This window comes from Pristiophorus japonicus, chromosome 13 (genome assembly GCF_044704955.1).
Source record: "Pristiophorus japonicus isolate sPriJap1 chromosome 13, sPriJap1.hap1, whole genome shotgun sequence".
Classification (NCBI taxonomy): Eukaryota; Metazoa; Chordata; class Chondrichthyes; family Pristiophoridae; genus Pristiophorus; species Pristiophorus japonicus.
This window is the reverse complement of record NC_091989.1, coordinates 116649312-116664054: the sequence shown is the minus strand read 5'-3', so window position 1 is coordinate 116664054 and position 14743 is coordinate 116649312. Positions and strand designations below refer to the sequence as shown.

The window sequence follows — 14743 nt, the reverse complement described above, 5'->3', positions numbered from 1 at the left end:
TTGCCCCTCTTCAGTCAGAGTCCCACGTGCCTCCTGGGATCGTGATGGCCGAGTCTGCCCCTGCACAGTCACAGTTGGCGGGGCCCTCACAGACAGGCTTCAAGACCCAGAGGACATCGCCAAGAGTGTCTATGCAGTCGCAGCGGGGAAGTGAGGAGGCTGCCTCTAGCTCTGCTGAAGCCACAGGGGTAGCACCTCGTAGAAGCACGTGTAAAAGAAATATAAAACACAAGTAGATACACAAGGGTAAGCACTTGGGTGTTTTAATAACGGTTTGTGGAAAGTTTCCGTTACTGTGATGTCACAGATGAATATATTTATTTTCACCACTTTTTGGTTATGGCCAATTTTGTCTGCAACTTCGGAAGTGGCTTAGAGAGTTAGAGTGAAAGGTGAGACATAACGGAACTATCAGCAGTAGTGGTCAGTGTGAAAGGAATGGCTTGGTCATTGTAGGGATCCTTTATGGTATTGCTGTGGGGTGGTGCAACCTGGCGTGGCAGCTATATGAGTGTGCAGCGTGAAGTTAAGTAAATCTGGCCATCCCTGGCCTGCTCGGCAGCAACGTGCTCAGGTGCTGTTGGGATCTGGACCACAGGTTCCTCCAACGCCTCCTCCTCGTCTTCCAGATGATGCTCCTTCTCCTCCTCTGAAAAGGCTGTGCGCTCAATGCCTTGTTCCTAATGCAGCTCCAATCCTTGCTGCTGTTGTGCAGGACGCATCAGACCATGACGATTCTGGAGATCCTGGCTGGTGCGCACTGAAGGGCTCCTCCAGATCTGTCAATGCATCTGAAGCACATTTTCAGTATGCCTATTGTTTACTCCATGCCACATCTGGTGGAAATATGGCTTTCATTATATCTCTCCTTGGCCTCAGTACTTGGCCTCCTCACGGATGCCATGAGCCACATTTTCAGTGAATAGCTCTTGTCTCCAAGCAGTCAGCCGGAAAGTCTGTTTGGAGGAGCGAAGGGCTGAGGGAGGGTGGACTGTCGAAGGACGAAAGAGTCATGGCAGCTGCCAGGGAATTTGGCACACACATGCATGATGATCATCTTATGGTTGCAGACCAGCTGCACATTGAGGGAGTGGAAGCCCTTGCGGTTGACAAAGACTCCTGGGTGATGATGGGGTCCCTGATGGCCACATGTGTGCAGTCGATGATTCGCTGCACCCGTGGGAAGCAAGCCAGAGTGACAAAGCCAAGCGTGCACTCAGTAACACTGGTTCATCAGTGGCAAAGTTGATATAATTGGCTTACTTGTCAAAGAGGGCAATCGGTAACCTGTGTGATGCATCTGTGAGCGGTCGACTGCGAGATGCCGCAAATGCCTGCTGCAGATCCCTGGAATGAGCCTGAGGCGAAGACGTTGAGGACGCTGGTGACTTTGACAGCCACTGGTAAGGCAGGTCCATCCAGTCCCCTGGGCTGCAGGTCTTGCTCCAGAAAGCTGCAACTATCTGCGGTGACCTGGCGCGATCACCTGAGACTCCTTTGCCACTGCTGCTCAGTCATGTTGAGGAAGCTCATCCTCTGTCTGTACACCATGTCTTAGGGGTATTGCCTCTGGCATGGTGCAGCCCTGTTTTGATGCCCTCTGTCCTGTGGAGCATCAGGTCATTGAGGATGGTTGCTGTATACCTTGTGTTGGGGTTGAAGCTCATCGTGGTGTGATTGTGAGGACCAAGGTGAGACAGTATAAATGGCAGCCATGCTGATGTTATAGATGGCAGGTCAAGTAGAGATGTCAGAAACAATCTATCAATGGGATGATAGGTTGTACCAATGAGGTGACAGTTGATCCCAACTTTGCTGCGAATACTTGCAATCTCTAGAAATCTAAATCTGTACTGACAATGGACTCAGTACTGGCATCTGCCTTAGGAAAGTAACCAGGTGTCAGTGGGGAGTATTTAATGTGCTTTCCATGCTAGGCAGTAATGAGTTCCATCAATGGCCACTGAACTCTGCCTCGGGTTCACAGACGTGGTTCCCGAGCTGTGTGATTCCCGTAGTCATCCAGGGAAATTTGGATGTTGGGTTAAAAAGACCCTTAAGGATCTGACAAGTATTCAATAATGATGTAAATTAGCTCGGCCGCCTCTGCTGTTTGGGTCGCTGCCACGCTGGCAAATGTGCCCGAGGGAAAGGCACGAGGAGCCAGGATGACGGTGGGTTCCCAACCCACTCAGTTATTTCAACTTTCACTCCCGACCCGTCCCCAATCCCGCCTGCACAGGCACCAGAAACTGCCGGACTATATTTCTCTTTCTACATTCAATTTGACATTGAATTCAACCTCTCTAATTCACCCTCCTCTGTTTATTTCTCAATGTTTTAATTGCATTGGTTAAGGAGATAAACTGTTCACCAAGGTCCCAGATGCCCTGTTGTCCTTGTTATCAGCTCACACTTCCAGCAACTCTGTAGGTGAAAATCTTTTGAGCTGAAGGGCACAGGAACAAGTCTAACTAACAGCCCACTCCAGCAAATTCTGAGCCAACATGTTCTCATCATGCATACTTTAATCTCAGTGTAGTAGGGCTTATATTCCTGAATGTTGTACAATACATGACATTTATCAGATTATTGTCCACCAATACAAAGATCTCGTTAGTTTAACTTCATTGATCTCTCACTACACAGGAGTTTTATTCCATGCCAGTTCATTGTCACTGGGAAGTTTAATCGAAATGCACTGCGCTTGCCTTCAATCAAACCATCAACCGGCCCCATTACAGCTCTGAATACTCACAGCACAGGCCGCAATCTGTACACTACATAAGAACATAAGAACATAAGAATTAGGAACAGGAGTAGGCCATCTAGCCCCTCGAGCCTGCTCCGCCATTCAACAAGATCATGGCTGATCTGGCCGTGGACTCAGCTCCACTTACCCGCCCGCTCCCCAGAACCCTTAATTCCCTTATTGATTAAAAATCTATCTATCTGTGACTTGAATACATTCAATGAGCTAGCCTCAACTGCTTCCTTGGGCAGAGAATTCCACAGATTCACAACCCTCTGGGAGAAGAAATTCCTTCTCAACTCAGTTTTAAATTGGTTCCCCGTATTTTGAGGCTGTGCCCCCTAGTTCTAGTCTCCCCGACCAGTGGAAACAACCTCTCTGCCTCTATCTTGTCTATCCCTTTCATTATTTTAAATGTTTCTATAAGATCACCCCTCATCCTTCTGAACTCCAACGAGTAAAGACCCAGTCTACTCAATCTATCATCATAAGGTAACCCCCTCATCTCTGGAATCAGCCTAGTGAATCGTCTCTGTACCCCCTCCAAAGCGAGTATATCCTTCCTTAAGTAAGGTGACCAAAACTGCACGCAGTACTCCAGGTGCGGCCTCACCAATACCCTATACAGTTGCAGCAGGACCTCCCTGCTTTTGTACTCCATCCCTCTTGCAATGAAGACCAACATTCCATTCGCCTTCCTGATTACCTGCTGCACCTGCAAACCAACTCTTTGGGATTCATGCACAAGGACCCCCAGGTCCCTCTGCACCGCACCATGTTGTAATTTCTCCCCATTCAAATAATATTCCCTTTTATTGTTTTTTTTTCACTTTAACTGAGAATGATGTTGGGGGGGGGTGGGGGAGGTGAATGCAGAGGAATGCTAAGTCTCAGGAGGACATTACTTATACTCATGAATCTTGACACAAAGGCAAACACACAATTAAACCATACTCCTGCCTTCAATCTTTATGTTGATTAATAGTAGTCTCTGCATTTCATATTGTCTATTTCATTTGTTGAAAGTACTAAGTGCTGTTGGTGCATGAGGATAGTTGTACAAGTAAGTATATATGTATAATAATGAACGCCATTTCTAGTTTAGGATAGCAAGATATTTGACAGCCTCATCATCATTTTCTGCGGAAGCCAAGGCGAGAGATATGTAAACGAGACAGTCCTGCCGATGTGGCGAAACAAAAGATAGGAATGGATTTGCCGAAATGAGAAAATAGGGAGAAAAAAAATCTCTTGGTGGATATCAGCCATCATGAAGCAAATCGTTTTAGTGGTGAAGATTTGTAATGGTGACCCTTGTCCATTGAGAGTCCTGCGATTTTTGGGTGGAATATGCGAGCACATGGGGCAGTGAGATGCGTGTAATTTATTGGCATCATAGGGAAGAGGGAGCTTTCCTGGCACTTCATACAAATTTTGAAAAATCTGAGCAACAGTTGCAATGACATTATTAGTTATGTTGAAAAGTAGGAGCTGGTACTGAACCACCAATATTATTTCAAAATTCGTCTTCGTAATGTTCAAAGCTCTTCAGACTTTTGAGGCCAAGCATTATGGCAATTCAGACTCTTGATTCCCAATGGAGCCCATATGTCTTGAAACCATTATCCAGTGTTTACTGTAGCTTCTAAAATATCCACCAATACAGTTCTTTCATAATATTGAACATGACAAAACATAGATTATACTCTAGATTACAAGCAACGATGTTGGATTGTGGGATAGAATCGCAGCAAACAGACCTAAGTTTCTTAAGTGTGAGTTAAACATTCATTCACAATGCAGAGAAAGATCCGAATGTAGGTAGTGATCAACTGATTAGGCATTATACAAAAACAACTTGCATTTATATAGTGCCTTTAACGTAATGAAATGTCCCAAGACGCTTAACAGGAGTGTTAACAAGAAATAATTTTGGCGTTCATTGTTACACATATATACTTACTTGTACAACTATCCTCATGGACCAACAGCATTTAGTACTTTCAACAAAAGGAATAGACAATATGAAATGCAGAGACTACTATTAATTAACATAAAGACTGAAGGCAGGAGTATGGTTTAATTGTGTGTTTGCCTTTGTGTCAAGATTCATGAGTATAAGTAATGTCCCCCTGAGACTCAGCATTCCTCTGCATTCACCCCCTCCCCACCTCTGCCCCCCCCGCCCCCAACATCATTCTCAGTTAAAGTGATATCTTAGGGGTTGAGCTTTACGTGGATATGAAGAGGTAATGGGGGAGAAATTGCCCTCCGGCTGAAATGGGGTGCACCTACCGACTTTTAAGTGTTCCGTCCGACAATCCAGGGAAATTCAGCTTTGTTTTTTTTGGAATGGGTCAGGTGTGCGGGCGGGTCGGAACAGCCGTCGCTCCGAATCATCAAGACCACGCTGACACGTCACAACGTCCCACTCCTTCAGTTAAAGGGGAGGGCTGCTGCAAACTCTGCAGCCACTTTAGTGGCAAACACTGGGCCACCACGGAGGGATTTGGCCGGGCTGTGGTTCGGTAGCCAAGAGTGGCAGCTCGGCTGAACCTATGGCCACCAATGTCAGGCCGACCTGGCAGTCGGCCGACAATTAAAATAAAATGGTGGCAGCGGCAGTGCGTCCTCCCCTTTAAGGGTGGACGCGCCGCCCAACCACAAGAAGATTCCCGCTGGGGAAAGCAGTCGGGGGTACCGATCGGTGGCCAATCCGCTTCTGCGGGGCAATTTCCCACACGGGGCGGAAAGGGGGATGCCGCCGGTCGGTAAGGGGTCGATGGGGCAGCAACACGGGCAGAGCAGAGATGTTCTCCGCCAGGAAAATCCATGAGGGCAATTTTCAAAATGGCGGGCTCGCCGCGCCGACTGAGCAGTGCGTGCTTACCGACTTTTTGAGATGGTCACAGCTCTTATATAAAGGGGCAATTTCGGTCCCAATGTTTCTTTTCTTTCTGACTACAATTGTGCTCCAGCTATAATGTGTTATTAAATACTACAGTCACGATGCACAGTATACATCTTGCATGACATTTACTGTCAGTTTAAGAATATTTTAGCGATGACCCTGGCGGCTTGCTCTAGCTAGTGGCAACTGCACCTGGCTGCTTCGGCACAGGCCCATCGGCTGGTATTATGTTGGCCTCACTGCACACCTGTTTTCCTCATTTATGCTGCTCGACATATATCCCTCTACTATCGGGCCGTGTAACATGTGTTATCGATGTCTTGGTCTGTCACCTGTTGCAGGAATGACTGGGAGACAGATTTTGGAGAATGGCTCTTAGTTCAGTCTCAGTGAATACACTAGTTCTAAGACTAATCCCAAAGTCAGCCCACCTATATTGACTGGGTGGTGAAACAAATCCTCCCATCACCTCAGTGGGATACTAGTGGGAGTTGTGTCCAGACCACCAAACAGTAGTAGTGAGGTTGGGGACAGCATCAAAGAAGAAATTAGGGATGCGTGCAATAAAGATACAGCAGTCATCATGGGCGACTTTAATCTACATATAGATTGGGCTAACCAAACAGGTAGCAATACGGTGGAGGAGGATTTCCTGGAGTGTATCAGGGATGGTTTTCTAGACCAATATGTCGAGGAACCATATAGAGGGCTGGCCATCCTAGACTGAGTGATGTGTAATGAGAAAGGACTAATTAGCAATCTTGTTGTGCGAGGCCCCTATGGGAAGAGTGACCATAATATGGTATAATTCTTTATTAAGATGGAGAGTGACACAGTTAATTCAGAGACTAGGGTCCTGAATTTAAGGAAAGGTAATTTCGATAGTATGAGACGTGAATTGGTTAGAATAGACTGGCAAATGATACTTAAAGGGTTGACGGTGGATAGACAATGGCAAATATTTAAAGATCACATGGATGAACTTCAACAATTGTAAATCCCTGTCTGGAGTAAAAATAAAACGGGGAAGGAAGGTGGCTCAACCGTGGCTAACAAGGGAAATTAAGGATAGTGTTAAATCCAAGGCAGAGGCAAATAAATTGGCCAGAAAAAGTAACAAATCTGAGGACTGGGAGAAATTTAGAATTCAGCAGAGGAGGACAAAGGGTTTAATTAGGACGGGGAAAATAGAGTATGAGAAGAAGTTTATCGGGAACATAAAAGCTGACTGGAAAAGCTTCTATAGCTATGTGAAGAGGAAAAGATTAGTGAAGACTGATTAGTGAAGTAGGTCCCTTGCAGTCAGATTCATGTGAATTTATAATGGGGAACAAAGAAATGGCAGACCAGTTGAACAAATACTTTGGTTCTGTCTTCACGAAGGAAGACACAAATAACCTTCCAGAAGTACGAGGGAACCGAGGGTCTCGTGAGAAGGAGGCACTGAAGGATATCCTTATTAGGCGGGAAATTGTGTTTGAGAAATTGATGGGATTGAAGGCCGATAAATTCCCGAGACCTGATAGTCTGCATCCCAGAGTACTTAAGGAAGTGGCCCTAGAAATAGTGGATGCATTGGTGATCATTTTCCAACAGTCTATCGACTCTGGATCAGTTCCTATGGACTGGAGGGTAGCTAATGTAACACCATGTTTTAAAAAAGGAGGGAGAGAGAAAACGGGTAATTGTACACTGGTTAGCCTGATATCAGTAGTGGGGAAAATGTTGGAATCAATTACTCAAAATGAAATAACAGCGCATTTGGAAAGCAGTGACAGGATCGGTCCAAGTCAACATAGATTTATGAAAGGGAAATCATGCTTGACAAATCTTCTGGAATTCTTTGAGGATGTAACTAGTAGAGTGGACAAGGGAGAACCAGTGGATGTGGTGTATTTGGACTTTCAAAAGGTTTTTGACAAGGTCCCACACAAGAGATTGGTGCAAAATTAAAGCACATGGTATTGGGGGTAATGTACTGACGTGGATAGAGAACTGGTTGGCAGACAGGAAGCAGAGAGTGAGGATAAACGGATCCTTTTCAGCATGGCAGGCAGTGACTAATGGAGTGCCACAGGGCTCAATGCTGGGACCCCAGCTATTTACAATATACATTAATGATTTGGATGAAGGAATTGAGTGTAATGTCTCCAAGTTTGCAGGTGACACTAAACTGGGTGACAGTGTGAGCTGTGAGGAGGACGCTAAGAGGCTGCAGAATGATTTGGACAGGTTAGGTCAGTGGGCAAATGCAAGGCAGATGCAGTATAATGTGGATAAATGTGAGGTTATCCACTTTGGAGGCAAAAACACGAAGGTAGAATATTATCTGAATGGTGGCAGATTAGGAAAAGGGGAGGTGCAACGAGACCTGAGTGTCATGGTACATCAGTCATTGAAAGTTGGCATACAGGTACAGCAGGCGGTGAAGAAGGCAAATGGTATGTTGGCCTTCATAGCTAGGGGTTTTGAGTATAGGAGCAGGGAGGTCTTACTGCAGTTGCACAGGGCCTTGGTGAGGTCTCACCTGGAATATTGTGTTCAGTTTTGGTCTCCTAATCTAATGAAGGATGTTCTTGCTATTGAGGGAATGCAGCAAAGGTTCACCAGACTGATTCCTGGGATGGCTGGACTGACATATGAGGAGAGACTGGATCGACTGGGCCTTTATTCACTGGAGTTTAGAAGGATGAGAGGGGATCTCATAGAAACATATAAAATTGACAGGACTGACAGGTTAGATGCAGGAAGAATGTTCCCGATGTTGGGAAAGTCCAGAACCAGGGGACACAGTCTAAGAATAAGGAGTAAGCCATTTAGGACTGAGATGAGGAGAAACGACTTCACTCAGAGAGTTGTTAACCTGTGGAATTCCCTACCGCAGAGAGTCGTTGATGCCAGTTCATTGGATATATTCAAGAGGGAGCTAGATATGGCCCTTACGGTTAAAGGGATCAAGGAGTATAGAGATAAAGCAGGAAAGGGGTACTGAGGTGAATGATCAGCCATGATCTTATTGAATGGCGGTGCAGGCTTGAAGGGCCGAATGGCCTACTCCTGCACCTATTTTCTATGTTTCTACAATTATAGGAGGAAGCTTCAGAATGTATGTTCATGTTAGTGGGAAGAACACGAGGCAGTGTACTGAATCGGGTTTGATCATGAAGCGTTTGAACAGTTGGTTACATTCAGGAAGTTGTGTAACTGCAAGCTGTTGTTGTGTGTTAGTTAATTAGTTTTAAATTGTGCACCCCACACTCTGCCAAACGGGCTGGATCTTTACACAGGTCCATATGCTCAAGATTACATCTTCTGTGCCGCACCACATTGCTGGGCTTGTAGGAGCCAGCTGGCAGAAGCGGGGGAGGAGATGTCAATGTTAATTCACTCTTCTTATCATTTAATGCAGGCCAAGCCTGCACAAAGGCTCACTGAGGAATTCCCTGGGGAGTTCTCTCGAGACCTTGTCCGTCTCTTTTGTTGCACTTTTACTTTCTCAGCACACGGAAATAAAGAATTCATACCCCCCAGTGATTCTACAATCAATTAAACGCTGGCATGGACTGGTTGGCCTGTTTCTGTGCTGTATATTCTATGTAATTCTATCTAATAGCACAGAAGGGGAATAAGAAAGAGCCGAGAAATATTTACAATAATTAAACAGAGAAGTTTGGGATGTACAAGTCACTTTTTCCTTCCCCCCATCCCCCTCCAATAAATTGGGATATGGATATGATGGGCATTTATGTCAACCTTAAATTCTCCCTTGTTTTAATTCAGTGCAATTTGAGTTTCCCAGTTCATGAATCCCTTTCATGTTCCATGACAACAGCTTAGCTCCCAGCTACCATCAAAGCCGCAACAGCAGTTGAAAACATTTGTACGTGAGCATGGGACTAAAGGTCAATCGTACGTTTCTCGTGTTGGCTTTACTTCATAAAAACGAGAAGATCTTCTGTGGTGCTGCTCACAGTGAGTTGGAGGACATGGTAGAAGTTTGTGAGAGATCGGGCGAGACACAGTGAATTAAGTGGATAGTGAGGCTTAATTGGATCCAGGGAAATTTAAGCTAATCAGAAAACTGTGACAGATGCTACGGACATATATAGAGTGTGATGCATGCTTCCATCATCATCATCATGACTTGTTTTCACTCTAAAAGTGAGTTCTCAGGTGACTGAGGAGTCCAGTGCAGGACCTACTGTCTCTTTCACAGGTGGGGCAGACAGTGGTTGAAGGAAAGGGTGGTCGGGGAGCCTGGGTTGACGCATGTTCCTTCCATTGTCTATGCTTGGTTTCTGCTTGGTCTCGGCGATGGGACTCGATGTGCTCAGTGCCCTCCCGGATGCTCTTCCTCCACTTTGGGCGGTGCTGGAATTCCCAGAAGACAGTGGGGATGTTGCACTATATCAAGGAGGCTTTGAGGGTGTCCTTGAAGTGTTTCCTCTGCTCACCTGGGGCTCACTTGTCGTGTCGAAGTTCCGCATAGAGCGCTTGCTTTGGGAATCTCGTGTCAAGCATGCGGACGGTGTGGCCTGCCCAACGGAGCTGATTGAGCGTGGTCAGTCCTTCGATGCTGGGGATGTTGGCCTGAGTGAGAACACTGGCGCTGGTGCATCTGTCCTCCCAGGGGATTTGCCTCCACAAGATCCTGCAAATCCACTGGCAGGACAGACGCACCAACGTCAGTGTTCTCGATCAGGCCAACATTCCCATGCTTACACAAGACTTTTAACATACTGGGTTCTGTGGACGAGCAAAGTCATATGGGGGTACAGACTCGTTGGGCTATGAAGACAGCACTTCAGGTTGATAAGGCTGTTAAAAAAATCGAATGGAAACTGTTATGATTGCAAATCTCAACAACACCTATGGGAGATCTAAGGGTCACGTGTGCACCCTGGGCAAGCAGGTATAAAAGGCAATCCATTATGCTGCTTCCTCACTTTGGAGTTACATTAAAGAAACCAAGGCCACAATGGTTTGAGCTTACAACACAGTCTTGTGGAGTTATTCTGAACATAATAATTGGCGACGAGTTACAGATCATGAACTTTCATGCAATAATGGCTGCTGTTGGTGTTCTTGAGAGACTAGTTGAGGGTGATGATTGGGAAGCCTTCGTTGAGCATCTCAACCAGTACTTTTTGGCCAACGAGCTAGACATGGCTGAGATGGCGGTCAAGTGCAGGGCGATTCTCCTCACCGTATGTGGGTCTTCGATATATGGCCACGTCAAAAATCTGCTGGCACCGGACAAACCAACGGACAAGACTTACACAGAGCTGTGCACGCTGGTTTGGGAACACCTCAAGCCAAAGGAGAGCATCCTAATGGCCAGGTATCACTTTTACACACACCATCGCTCCGAGGGCCAGAACATGGTGAGCTTTGTCGCCGACCTAAGACGCCTTGTGGGACAGTGCGAATTTGCTGGATCTTTGGGGGAAATGTTGCGGGACTTTTTCATGCTTGGAATCGGCCACGAGGTCATTCTTCGCAAACTGCTGTCTGCCGAATCCCTAGATCTGATCAAGGCCATCACGATAGCCCAGGCTTTCATATCCACGAGCGACAATACGAAACAGATATCTTCACAGCATCGAAGCTCACCGGCAAGAACTGTGCATAAAATAATGCCTTCAGCAGGCAGAACTGTACATGGCAGGGCCTACACGACCGCAGAGGCCAGGCCTAGGGTGACTCAGGGTGGGGTGTGAATGCGTATCTATTAACACCATGTTGGCGCTGCGGGGGCAGTCATAGAGCCCAAAAATGTCGATTCAAGCACTATGTGTGCAAGGGCTGTGGAACAATCGGGCACCTCCAGCGAATTGGACAGGGGGTCAAGTCAATCAATCATGAGCCAGAAGGCTTTTGAGAAACTGTGGGGCAACAAGGCACAGAGGTCAAAACTGAGCCCGATTCACACAACGCTGCGCATTTACACCAAAGAACTCATTCCTGTTATCGGCAGGAAAGTATCATACGACGGAATGGTGCATTATTTACCACTATGGATTGTACCAGGCGATGGCCCAACACTGTTCAATAGAAGCTGGCTAGGAAAGATCCGATGGAACTGGGAAGACATCAAAGCACTGTCTTCGGTGGATGATGCCTCGTGCGCCCAAGTGCTAAACAAATTCCCGGCGTTATTTGAACCAGGCATCGGCAACTTCATAGGTGCCAAGGTGCAGATCCATCTTGTTCCTGGGGCACGGCCCGTTCATCACAAGGCCTGAGCAGTCCCATATATGATGCGAGAGAAAGTCGAGGTCGAGCTGGACAGACTTCAACGAGAGGGAATCATATCGCCAGTCGAGTTCAACGAATGAGCCAGTCCAATTATGCCAGTGCTAAAGAGCGATGGGACGGTCAGAATCTGTGGGGACTAGAAGGTAACGATCAACCGAGTCTCGTTACAGGACCAGTACCACTACCTAAAGTGAAGGACCTATTCGCAATGCTAGCAGGGGGCAAGTCGTTCACCAAGCTAGATCGAACCTCTGCTTACATGACACAGGAGCTGGCTGAACTGTCAATGAAATTGACATGCATCAACACGCACAAAGGACTGTTCGTGTACCACAGATGTCCCTTTGGGATTCGCTCGGCTGCGGCCAACTTCCAGAGGAACATGGAGAGTCTGAAATCGGTTCCATGCACCGTGGTGTTCCAAGACGACATCTTGATCACTGGTCACAACACCACCGAATACTTGCACAACCTGGAAGAGGTTCTAAAGCGACTGGATAGAGTGGGACTCAGGCTGAAACACTCCAAGCGTGTTTTCCTGGCACCAGAAGTCGAATTTCTGGGGAGAAATATTGCGGCAGACGGCATCAGACCCACGGACTCTAAGATGGAGACCACAGAATGTGACAGAGCTGCTTTCGTTCCTGGGACTCCTCAACTATTTTGGTAACTTTCTACTGGGGTTGAGCACTTTGCTGGAACCCCTGCATTTATTGCTACGCAAGGGTGACGACTGGGTTTGGGATAAATCTCAAGAGGCAGCCTTTAATAAGGCCAGAAACCTGTTATGCTCTTACTTGTATTGTATGACCCAAGTAAATGTTTAGTACTAGCTTGTGATGCATCATCGTACGGGGTCGGTTGTGTGTTACAGCAAGCAAATGTATCAGGCAAACTGCAACTGGTTGCATATGTGTCCAGAAGTTTATCCAAGGCTGAAAAAGCCTCTAGTATGGTTGAGAAAGAAGCGTTGGCATGTGTATACGGGGTTAAGAAAATGCACCAATATCTATTTGGTCTCCGGTTCGAACTCGAAACCGACCACAAACCGCTTACTTCACTGCTTTCAGAAAGCAAAGGTATCAACATCAATGCTTCGTCCCGCATCTAGAGATGGGCACTAACATTGTCTGCATATGACTATGTAATCCGCCGCAGACCAGGCACTGAGAACTGCGCTGACGCCATCAGTCGGTAGCCATTGTCCACCAAGAACGTCGGACAAACCATGGGTGGCGAACATTGCCTTGAGGCTTTCAATTTTGGCAGTGGACGTACATGATGAGCGAGGGGTCACCAGTCACAGCTCGCCAGATCAGGACCTGGACTAGACAAGACCCTCTGCTATCACGAGTAAAAAGCTGCATCCTTAATGGGAGCTGGTCGGCGGTTCCCAGGGAATTGCAAGATGAAATTAATTCGTTCTACCGACGTAAGGATAAATTGTCCATCCAATCGGATTGTCTCCTATGGGGGAATCGCGTGGTTTTGCCAAAAAAAGGCAGGGAAACGTTTATACACGACCTACACAGTACCCACCCAGGCATAGTCATGATGAAGGCTATCGCCAGGTCGCATGTTTGGTGGCCCGGCATTGACTTCAAATTGGAGTCATGCGTACACCAATGCAACACTAGCTCACAGTTGAGCAAAGCACCCAGGGAAGCCCCACTGAGCCTGTGGTCATGGCTCTCCAAACCATGGTCCAGGGTCCACATAGATTTTGCTGGCCCTTTTCTAGGAAAGATGTTTCTAGTAGCAGTGGACGCTTACTCTAATTGGACTGAATGTATAATAATGTCATCATGTACGTCCACTGCCAAAATTGAAAGCCTCAAGGCCATGTTCGCCACCCATGGTTTGTCCGACGTTCTTGTTAGTGACAATGGACCATGTTTCACCAGCTCGGAATTCAACGAGTTCATGACCCGCAATGGCATTAAGCATGTCAGGTCTGCCCCATTTAAGCCCGCATCCAATGGTCAAGCGGAACGGGCAGTCCAAACCATCAAGCAGAGCTTGAAATGCGTAACGGGCAGCTCCTTGCAGACCCGGTTATCTCGGGTCCTGCTCAGCAACCGTACGTGCCCCCACTCGCTCACTGGGCTTTCCGCTGCAGAATTGTTAATGAAGAGAGCACTCAAAACCAGGCTCTCCTTAGTCCACCCGGATCTCAATGATCATGTAGAAACCCGGCGGCACTGGCATAACGTGTACCGCGATTGCATGGCTGTATCATGTGACATTGAGGTTAATGATCCTGTGTTTGTTCTAAATTAAAGTCATGGTCCCAAATGGATTGCTGGCACTGTTTTAGCCAAGGAGGGGAATAGAGTGTTTGTTGTTAAACTGTTGAATGGGCAAACGTGCAGACAGCACTTGGATCAGACCAAACTGCGATTCACTGACAACCAAGAAAAGTTTGAAGAAGACTTTACCATCAGTGATCCACCAACACACACCCAACCAGCAATCGACCTCGCTGTCAACCACGAGGATGAACCCACCATGCCCGACAGTCCGATCAGACCAGCCGCGCTGCCGTGCAGCAATGATCCGACCAACTCCCCCATGCCAGGACTTCAACTCAGGCGATCAACCCGGGAACGCAGAGCGCCAGATCGCCTCAACTTGTAAATAACTTGTATCTAAGACTTTTGGTGGGGGGGGGCGGTGAGTAATGTTATGTATGCAATCCTCACCAAGGTATAAGACTTGCCACCAGGGGGCACACTTGTGGGAGACCTAAGGGTCACCTGTGCACCCTGGGCAAGCAGGTATAAAAGGCAATCCACCATGCTACTTCCTCACTTTGGAGTTAC

General features: G+C 47.0%; 1 protein-coding gene across 2 annotated transcripts in view; it reads right to left on the bottom strand.

Moving 5' to 3' along the window:
* Positions 1-14743, bottom strand: part of fhod1 (formin homology 2 domain containing 1) — a 447258-nt gene that overhangs the window by 243599 nt on the left and 188916 nt on the right. The window lies entirely within an intron of this gene.